Raw genomic sequence first — 8964 nt, forward strand, 5'->3', positions numbered from 1 at the left:
AAAAAAAAAAAAAAAAAAGAGAGAGAGAGAGAAGGACACAGACACATATACAGGGAAGATCATGTGAAGACACAGGATGAAGGTGGCCATCTACAGGCCAAAGAGAGAGGCCTCAGAAGAAACCAACCGTACTGACACCTTGATCTCAGGCTTCAGACTCTAGGACTGTGAAAAAATAAATTTCTGTTATTTAAGCCACCTAGTCTGTGGTACCTTGTTACTGGGCAGCCCTGACAAACTAATACACTCCCAAACACCTAGGACAGCTCCTGGCACATAGTAAGCGCTCAGCAGATATTTGCTAAAAGACTAGGCAAATGTGAGGCTGTTTTGGAAAACTTCCAAACTGTTTTTTTCCTCTGCTCTCACACCACCACAGCCATCATCAAAACAGAAGAATTCTATGACCAAATATGCTGGGGGGATTTTCCCCACACACCAAGTCCTCCGATTCAATTCCGACACTCTCTACCTAGAGACACTGTCAGATCCCACAAAGGGAGGGCTCGGTCTCCAAGGCTGCCCCTCCATACACAATAGGTGCCAAGTCCAAGCCTCCAGAACTTCTGACTGACTGGCTTAAGTTGGGATTCCCACAATCGCCTCTTTGGGTTCCATTAATTTGCTGAAGCAGCTCAGAGAACTCAGGAAACATGTTTACTGATTTATTATGAAGCGTATTGCAAAAGATACAGGTGAAGAGATGCATAGGGCAAGGTATGGGGCAAGGGGCATGGAGCTTCTATGATCTCCCTGGGTGCATCACCCTCTAGGAACCTTTATGTGTTCAGCTATCGGGAAGCTCTCCATACCCAGTCTTCTTGGGTTTTGATGGGCGTGTCATTATGTCAGCATTACTTCCCCTAAGGTATGTGGCAAGACTCTGTCAGGAGAGGGTCTTAAGACCCAAAATCAGAAAAGTGGGGGAAAGATTCGAGTTCTGCCTTGCGGCAGGTGAAAGGAGGGTGGGAGAAGATCAGATTCTGTTTCCTGAGGCCAGCTTCTGAGGCCTAGCACACCCAATATGATAACAAAAGAGTGTAACAAGGGCTATGGGAGTTATGAGCCAAGAACCATGGGCGAAAACCAATATATATGTACATCGTAACACCACAGAGGCCCTCCTTGATCTGGCCCCTGCTGCCGTCTCCCAACATCCCCGGCAACATTTCCCTTTGATCTCTCAACTCCATCCAAACAGGACTTTTCCGAACTCCTGAAACATGACTTGCTCTCCCCACTCGGAAACTTTGCATACTGTGCTCTCTGTCACAGAGTGCTCTCCCCCTCATCCCACCAGTCCTCCACCACACCAGCACCACAGTTTTGCACGATTTATCCTTCAGGTCTCAAATGAAATTCAAAAAAGTATTTTCTCAAGCAGATTAATTGGCTCTCAAATGAGGTTAGTTAGGCCTTTGTGTTCTGCTCTCCCATCTATTCATCTCCTCTGTGTGCGTTGCTTAGAAGGAATGTTGTGTTGATTTGGAAGAATGACTGATAAATTACTCAGAGGAGGGAGTGAGACCCACAGTGAGACATAAGGAAAATAATTTATTTTTCTCTTGAGTGGGATGCAGATAAAAGGAAGGAAAGAATAAAAGCTTCAGATTCATCTGCTATAACTTGTTTTTGTTTTTTTTTGAGACAGGATCTCGCTCTGTCGCCCAGGCTGGAGTGCAGTGGTGCCATCACGGCTCACTGCAGCCTCGATCTCTTGGGCTCAAGTGATTCTCCCACCACAGCCTCCCGAGGAGCTGGGACTACCCATACCCAGCTAATTTTTGTATTTTCTGTAGAGAAAGGATTTTGGCACATTGCCTAGGCTGGCCTCAAACTCCTTGGCTCAAGTGATCTGCCCTCCTCAGCCAGGCGTGAGCCACCATGCACCCACTGGTGCCCAGTCTCATCTGTCATAATTTGACAAATACCTGGTATTGGGACAATTTCTGAGCTGTTTGTTTAAGAGACTGATGAAAGATATTGAGATAAATTTTAACTACACTTTTTTCTAAACAAAGGAAGGGTCTAGCGCTGTGATTTCTGCTTGTTGTGGGATCCTATCATTTATGGAACTTTCTTATATCTTTTGTATTTTTTTTGAGACAGAGTCTCACTCTGTTGCCAAGGCTGGAGTGCAGTGGCACGAACTCGGGTTACTGCAACCTCCGCCGCCCGGGTTCAAGTGATTTCCAGATATTTTTTGCATTTTATTTATTTATTTATTTATTTGAGATGGAGTCTGGCTCTGTCGCCAGGCTGGAGGGCAGTGGCGCGATCTCAGCTCACTGCAACCTCCGCCTCCTGGGTTCAAGGGATTCTCCTGCCTCAGCCACCCAAGTAGCTGGGACTACAGGAAGGTGCAACCATGCCACTAATTTTTTTTTTTTGTATTTTTAGTAGAGATGGGGTTTCACTATGTTGGCCAGGATGGTCTCGATCTCTTGACCTCATGATCCACCCGCCTCGGCCTCTCAAAGTGCTGGGATTACAGGCGTGAGCCACTGCGCCCGGCCTTGTTTTGTATTTTTAGTAGAGATGGGGTTTCACTATGTTGGTCAGGCTGGTCTCTAACTCCTGACCTCAAGTGATGCACCCGCGTCTGCCTCCCAAAGTGCTGGGATTACAGGCGTGAGCCACCGCACCCAGCCCCTTTCCTACATCTTTTAACCCAGCATCCACTAGTTATGACCTTCTACTCACTCCATTCTCCCTGTATTCAACCCCTCTCCAGACAAACCCCACCTCCTTTCACTGTTCCAATCTGCTTCTCTCACAGCTCTCTCTCCATTTCTGTGACTGGCTGCTGGATTTGATCCAGCAGTACAGAAACCAGCAACCCAGTGAAGGTAAGATACCTACCCAGCAGCCTGGCTCAAGTTCCAGGCATACAGAGCCCTGTTTCCAATCCTGTTGGTCCTAAAAATATACCAGCCCTTGGCAGGTGGCTGGGCTATTTTCAACCTTGGGGGCCTCAGGAATCAAGGGATTTGTGCCAGGTCAGGAAGCAAAAAAGCAGGCTTTCACTGGTGGGCTTCATATAGAAACAGCTGTCTTGTGGCATGAGTTCAACTGATTCTCAATTGTCTATTTACTGGCATTGCCATTTTGCTGTTTCCTTTTTAAAGCTCAATCACATTTTCCAGTTCCACCCTAAAACATGAACCTGGGATAGCAAATGCAGATATTGGAAGGGGAGGGTGAGAGTCCAGAGAAATACCTTTTTAAAACCTGTCCACCTTCATGTAGTTCTGGAGTTACAGAGGAGCTCTGAGGGAACACTGAGTGACTTCTAGTTTCTCAGCAGTTTCAGGCTTAAACATCATGTCTAAAAAGTGGGTCATGGTGTCTGTTTCTGCTGGCAAAATTAAAGTACTATTATTATCCCCATTTTACAGGGGAAGAAAGCTGAGGAACAGAGAGGTTAAATAACTTGTCCAAGGCTCACACAACTAGGAAGTGGCAAACTCAGATCTGTCAGATTTCAAAGCTTATGCTCTTAATCACTAGTGTTTCTGACAGTGTGGTCCTCAAGTTGCCCCACAGAATGGTATTAAGTGAATGATCACTTTATAACCAAATACTGTCATGGAATTTCAGCACTAAAATTTGCATTTCTGTTTACAATCATAATAGTACCAAAGATTACTACTTTAATTCTTTTGGATCCAAGAGAGAAGAACAGAAGTAGACCTAAGGTATAAGTGATGTATTTCCTTCAAACGAAGCCAGATAACATCAAAGTTAATTCAGAGGTATTGTTTTAATAATGCACGTACTAATATTCACACGGGGGCAAGTGATTTCATTTTAGCAAAACAACACCATCCATTATATTAAACTAGTGTTAGTGATTTGAGTTGTATTGATTTTTTAGTTTTGTTTGCATTTAATATGCGAAATCATTCTGGTTTTATAGTTGTTTAAATGCTAAGAGTATAAGGAGTTTATGTCATGTTTTATGTTATCATATATGTAAGTAATATTATAACAGAAGATCAACACTGAGGACCTGAAATAATTATTTTCTGATGGAAAGTGTTCACACATTGTTCCTATTTGAGAATCTACTGTACAGGGCATTGAAAACTGTAAATAGCTGCATGACTGTCCAGGGATTCCTTTTGTTAGAATTTTGTTTTTGTTGCTGTTGTTACCTTGGAGATATCTGAAGGACTTAAGATGACCCTAACCTCCCTTAAACCACTGGCGCATGTAGGCAATAAAACTAGACATCTTTGGCATTTCTTGACTATTCAGTCTAGTTACTGTATCTTGGTAAATTTGTGTTTTAAGCTGTTGCTAAAAGATTGGACAATTTTCTCATTTGTTTCTCCAAACAAAAAGGATACAGTGGCAGGTCTTAAGGTGAGGAAACAGAAAAAAGGGAATAATTTCTATTTTCTTTCACTTCCTCCAAATTGCATATCATTTTCAGCTCCTTTCAAACCTGGATGTAGTTATGAAATTGGGCAAATTGGTTCAAAATGATTGCCCACTCCCTACTCTCCGAAAAGAAATAAATGGAATGAAATCAAAGCTCCTCACTCCATCCCCAGAGTAAAGGGAAACATTTCAAGCAACTCAGACTGGGACTCTAATTCTGGCTTTGCAGTTTATAAGCTCGGAGACTCAGCTTCCTTACATGCAAAATAGGGATAAGATAATACTATTTCCAACCTCATAGAGCTGTAGTGAAGATTAACGTAAATGAGATCATATTCCTATATCATCTAGATGGTACCTATCACAGAAGAGGTACTCAAAAAAACGTGCTTTTTTTTTTTGAGACAGAGTCTGGAGTGCAGTGGTGCGATCTTGGCCCACTGCAACCTCCACCTCTTGGGTTCAAGTGATTCTCGTGCCTCAGCCTCCCAAGTAGCTGGGACTACAGGTGCCCATCACCATGCCTGGCTAATTTTTGTATTTTTTGTAGAGACAGGGTTTCACTATTTTGGCCAGGTTGGTCTCGAACTCCTGGACTCAGGTAATCCTCCTGCCTTGGTCTCCCAAAGTGCTGGGATTACAAGCCTGAGCCACCACACCTGGCCAAAAAACAGTGATTATTATCATCTTCAAATCTCTCTCCCAGTAGGACTGCACAAATGTTGTATTCTTCTTTACTTTTGTAAAAATTATTTTGTTACTACTTTAATGCTTTCAGTGGAATCAACAAATGTTTTATTAACTTACTAATTCCCTCTAACAACAAAGCCTATTTTATTCTTTTTGTCCACATTCTTTCAGGGCAAACACATGGAAAAATGCTTAAGATATAATGTTAAGCCAAAAAAAAAGGTGAAGGGAAATGAAAGTACGTGTACATGGAACTTACAACCAAGGTTGGGCCTCTGTCTTCCTCATTGCTATATCTCCAGTTCTTAGAACAATGATTGTTGCCTGGTAAGTGGTATGACTTAATAAATACCTGTGGAATGAACAAACTATGGAAAAATTTGAAAGCAGGTGAACAAGGGCAGAAGGAAGCATCTAGGAGTGAAAAATACTGGGAATGGATTAGAGCAGAGATGTGACTCTCTTTTCCTTCCTTCCTCCCTCCCTCTCTCCCTCCCTCCCTTCCTTCCTTCTTTCCTTTTTCTCTTTTCTCCCTTCCTTTCTTCCTTCTTTTCCTCCTTCCTTCCTTCTTTCTAAAATTTTTTAAAGTATTAAAATATATTTACAGTTGAAACATGGGAAAACGAATGTATTCTGTTTGCCTTACAGAAAAAATGTACATTAAAAATTTCAGTCAAGCAGGCCAAAGGAGCCACAGATGTATTATTAAATTATAATCTGGCATTATAAATTATAAGCAGGCTTTGCTGGGAATGTTCCTTGGTCCTTTTATTGCACTGTAAGGAGAAAATATTCAGAACACTTTAAAGCATTCACGCTTCAAATAAACATAAAAGAAAGGGGCAACTTGGCAATGGGTGAAATGCCATGCAGGCTTCAACATGTGAACTTAATAGAGTTGCTGTAGAGAGCTTGACAAGTAAATTTATTAGAATTTGTTCGTGAAATTACTTATTTATAGTGTATGGACAATGAACCACATTCAACTTTTCTATTTAGACTCTTGGAGTTTTGAATGTACTTTCAAAGAGTTCAACTTCTTCATTTCACAGATGAGAAAATTAACCCCAGTTTGGGGATGTGACTTCCCCAAAGTCACATTTGTATTTCTGTCCCTCAACAGCCTCATCCCAATCAATCTCCACACTTGCATAGGGCTTGAGTTCTCTCTCTCTCTCTCTCTCTTTTTTTTTTTTTTAAGACAGAGTCTCACTCTTTCACCCAGGCTGGAGTGCAGTGGTGGAATCTTGGCTCACTGCAACCTCTGCCTTCCAGGTTCAAGCAATTTTCCTGTCTCAACCTCCTGAGTAGCTGAGACTACAGGCACATGCCACCAGGCCCAGCTAATTTTTATATTTTTAGTAGAGATGGATCAGGCTGGTCTCGAACTCCTGACCTTAGGTGATCCACCAACCTCAGCCTCCCAAAGTGTTGGGATTATAGGCATGAGCCACTGCGCCTGGCCACCAGGCTTGAGTTTTGTTTTTCTTTTTTCTTTCCTTTTTTTTGTTTTTTTGTTTTTTTTTTTTTTTTTTTTTGAGATGGAATCTTGCTCTGTCACCCAGTCTGGAGTGTAGTGGCATGATCTCGGGTCAATGCGACCTCTGCCTCCCGAGTTCAAGCGATTCTCCTGCCTCAGCCTCCCAAGTAGCTGGGATGACAGGTGCCTGCCACCACGCCCAGCTAATTCGGGCTTGAGTTTTCAAAGTGCATTGACATACATCTTGGTGTCTCAGGTTCTCCATGTACAAATTGGGGTTAATTATGGAAACTACGTCGTTCAAGACTACTGTGAGAGTTAAATGAAATAGCCTCCAGTAAGCATTAACAATTGTTATTATCTTCTTAAATAAAAATTGTGGGAGGCCATTGTTTTCGACTGAGTTCCTGGACTAGGCCCAACAGAGCAAACCAAACCAGAATGGAGTCACTAGTTCTAGGTGCCATGTAATCAAACTGAAGTTTAAAATGAGCCAACTTTCCAAAAAATAAGACATTCACAGTGGCCGATCAGAAGGGGCCCGGTTTACCTGAGCCTGTATGATAATGAAGTCCCCTCTACTCTAACCCTGTAAGGAAAGTAACTTTGAAATGAATAATTTGCTGGGTGTGGTGGCTCACACCTGTAATCCCAGCACTTTGGGAGGCCAAGGTGGGAAGATTGAGCCCAGGAGTTCCAGACCAGCCTGGGCAACATAAGGAGACCCTGTCTCTACAAAAAACTAAAAAATTAGCTGAGTGCAGTAATGCATGCCGGTGATCCCAGCTACTTACGAGACTGAGGTGGGAGGATTGCTTGATCCCAGGAGGATGAGGCTGCAGTGAGCTGTGATCACACCACTGCATTCCAGCCTGGGTGACACAGTGAGACTCTATCATTAAAAATAAATAAATAAAAAAAATAAAAATAAGTAAAAACAAATGAACAACCTACTTTTCATTCTCCATTTTTGCTTCTTCACCATTTTTCTGCCTATAAAACCAACCCTCTCTGCTCTGCTCATTGGAATTCCTTCTATTTTACGGATGGGATGGTGCCCAATTCACAAATCACTAATAAAAGCCATTTAGATCTTTTCAACTCAACTTGTTGAAAGTTTGTTTTTCGACATCTTTATTGTAATAATTACTATCTTGCGGAATTTCCTCCACAGCCTTGGAAGGCAGGCAGCATAGGCCTTCCCATCATTTTACCTGTGAGCATATGAAAGGCCGAGGGGTCAAGTGGCTCGTCTAGCTTGTAAGTACCACAGTCACATCTGGAACTCTGATATTCTGCCACCCCATGCGTTGATCAACTCCTTCAAGATCCTTTCCAACTCTAAAATTCTGTGGTTTCAAAATAAATGAATCTCAGGGTCAGCATTTTAAAAACTTTGAGTCTTTTGTCTCAAGAAAGTAGCAAAGGGTAGGGCTCACATTAGATACAGTCGTCCCTCTGTATCTACAGAGGATTGGCTCTAGGACCCTCATGGATACCAAAATTCTCAGATGCTCAAGTCTCTGATATAAAATGGCATAGTATTTCCATATAACTGATGCACATCCTTCTTTATATAAACCATCTCTAGATTACTTATAATACCCAATAAAATGTAAATGCTATGTAAATACTTGTTACACTGCATTGTTTAGGGAATAATGACAACAACAACAAATCTGTACATGTTCAGCACAGGCATTTTTTTCAAATATCTTTGATTTGAAGTTGGTTGAATCCACGGATGCATAACCCACAGATACAGAGGGCCGTCTGTACTAATAAATCAGTGGTGTCCCAATTAGTGCATTTAATTTACGCAGATTTAACTGTGTGGTTATGCTCCCCCAATACAGGAATATGAAAGAAATAGAAAAAGCAAATCCATCTGCCATTCCATTTAGTAAGTGTATGCCACAGAATGAGCATGAGACAGGAGTAAATCAGTTGGACAGCATATATGCAAGGGCATGGATAGTATACTTTATGGGAAATTACTGGAACTTTCAAGAATTTTATACACACACACACACACACACACGTATATATATATGTATATATATATATATTTTTTTTGGTGGACAGAGTCTTGCTCTGTTGCCCAGGCTGGAGCGCAATGGTGCCATCTTGGCTCACTACAACCTCTGCCTCCTGGGTTTTCAAGCAATCCTCATCCCTCAGCCTTCCAAGTAGCCGGGATTACTGGCATGCACCACCACACCTGGTTAATTTTTGTATTTTTAGTAGAGACAGGCTTTTCCCATGTTGGCCAGGCTGGTCTCGAACTGCTGGCCTCAAGTGGTCCGCCTGCCTTGGCCTCCCAAAATGCTGGAATTACAGGCGTGAGCTACTCTGCCCAGTCCTTTCAAGATTTTTTTTTTTTTTTTTTTGAGACAGAGTCTCATTCT

Source organism: Colobus angolensis, unplaced genomic scaffold, assembly GCF_000951035.1.
Source record: "Colobus angolensis palliatus isolate OR3802 unplaced genomic scaffold, Cang.pa_1.0 Scaffold283, whole genome shotgun sequence".
Taxonomy (NCBI): domain Eukaryota; kingdom Metazoa; phylum Chordata; class Mammalia; order Primates; family Cercopithecidae; genus Colobus; species Colobus angolensis.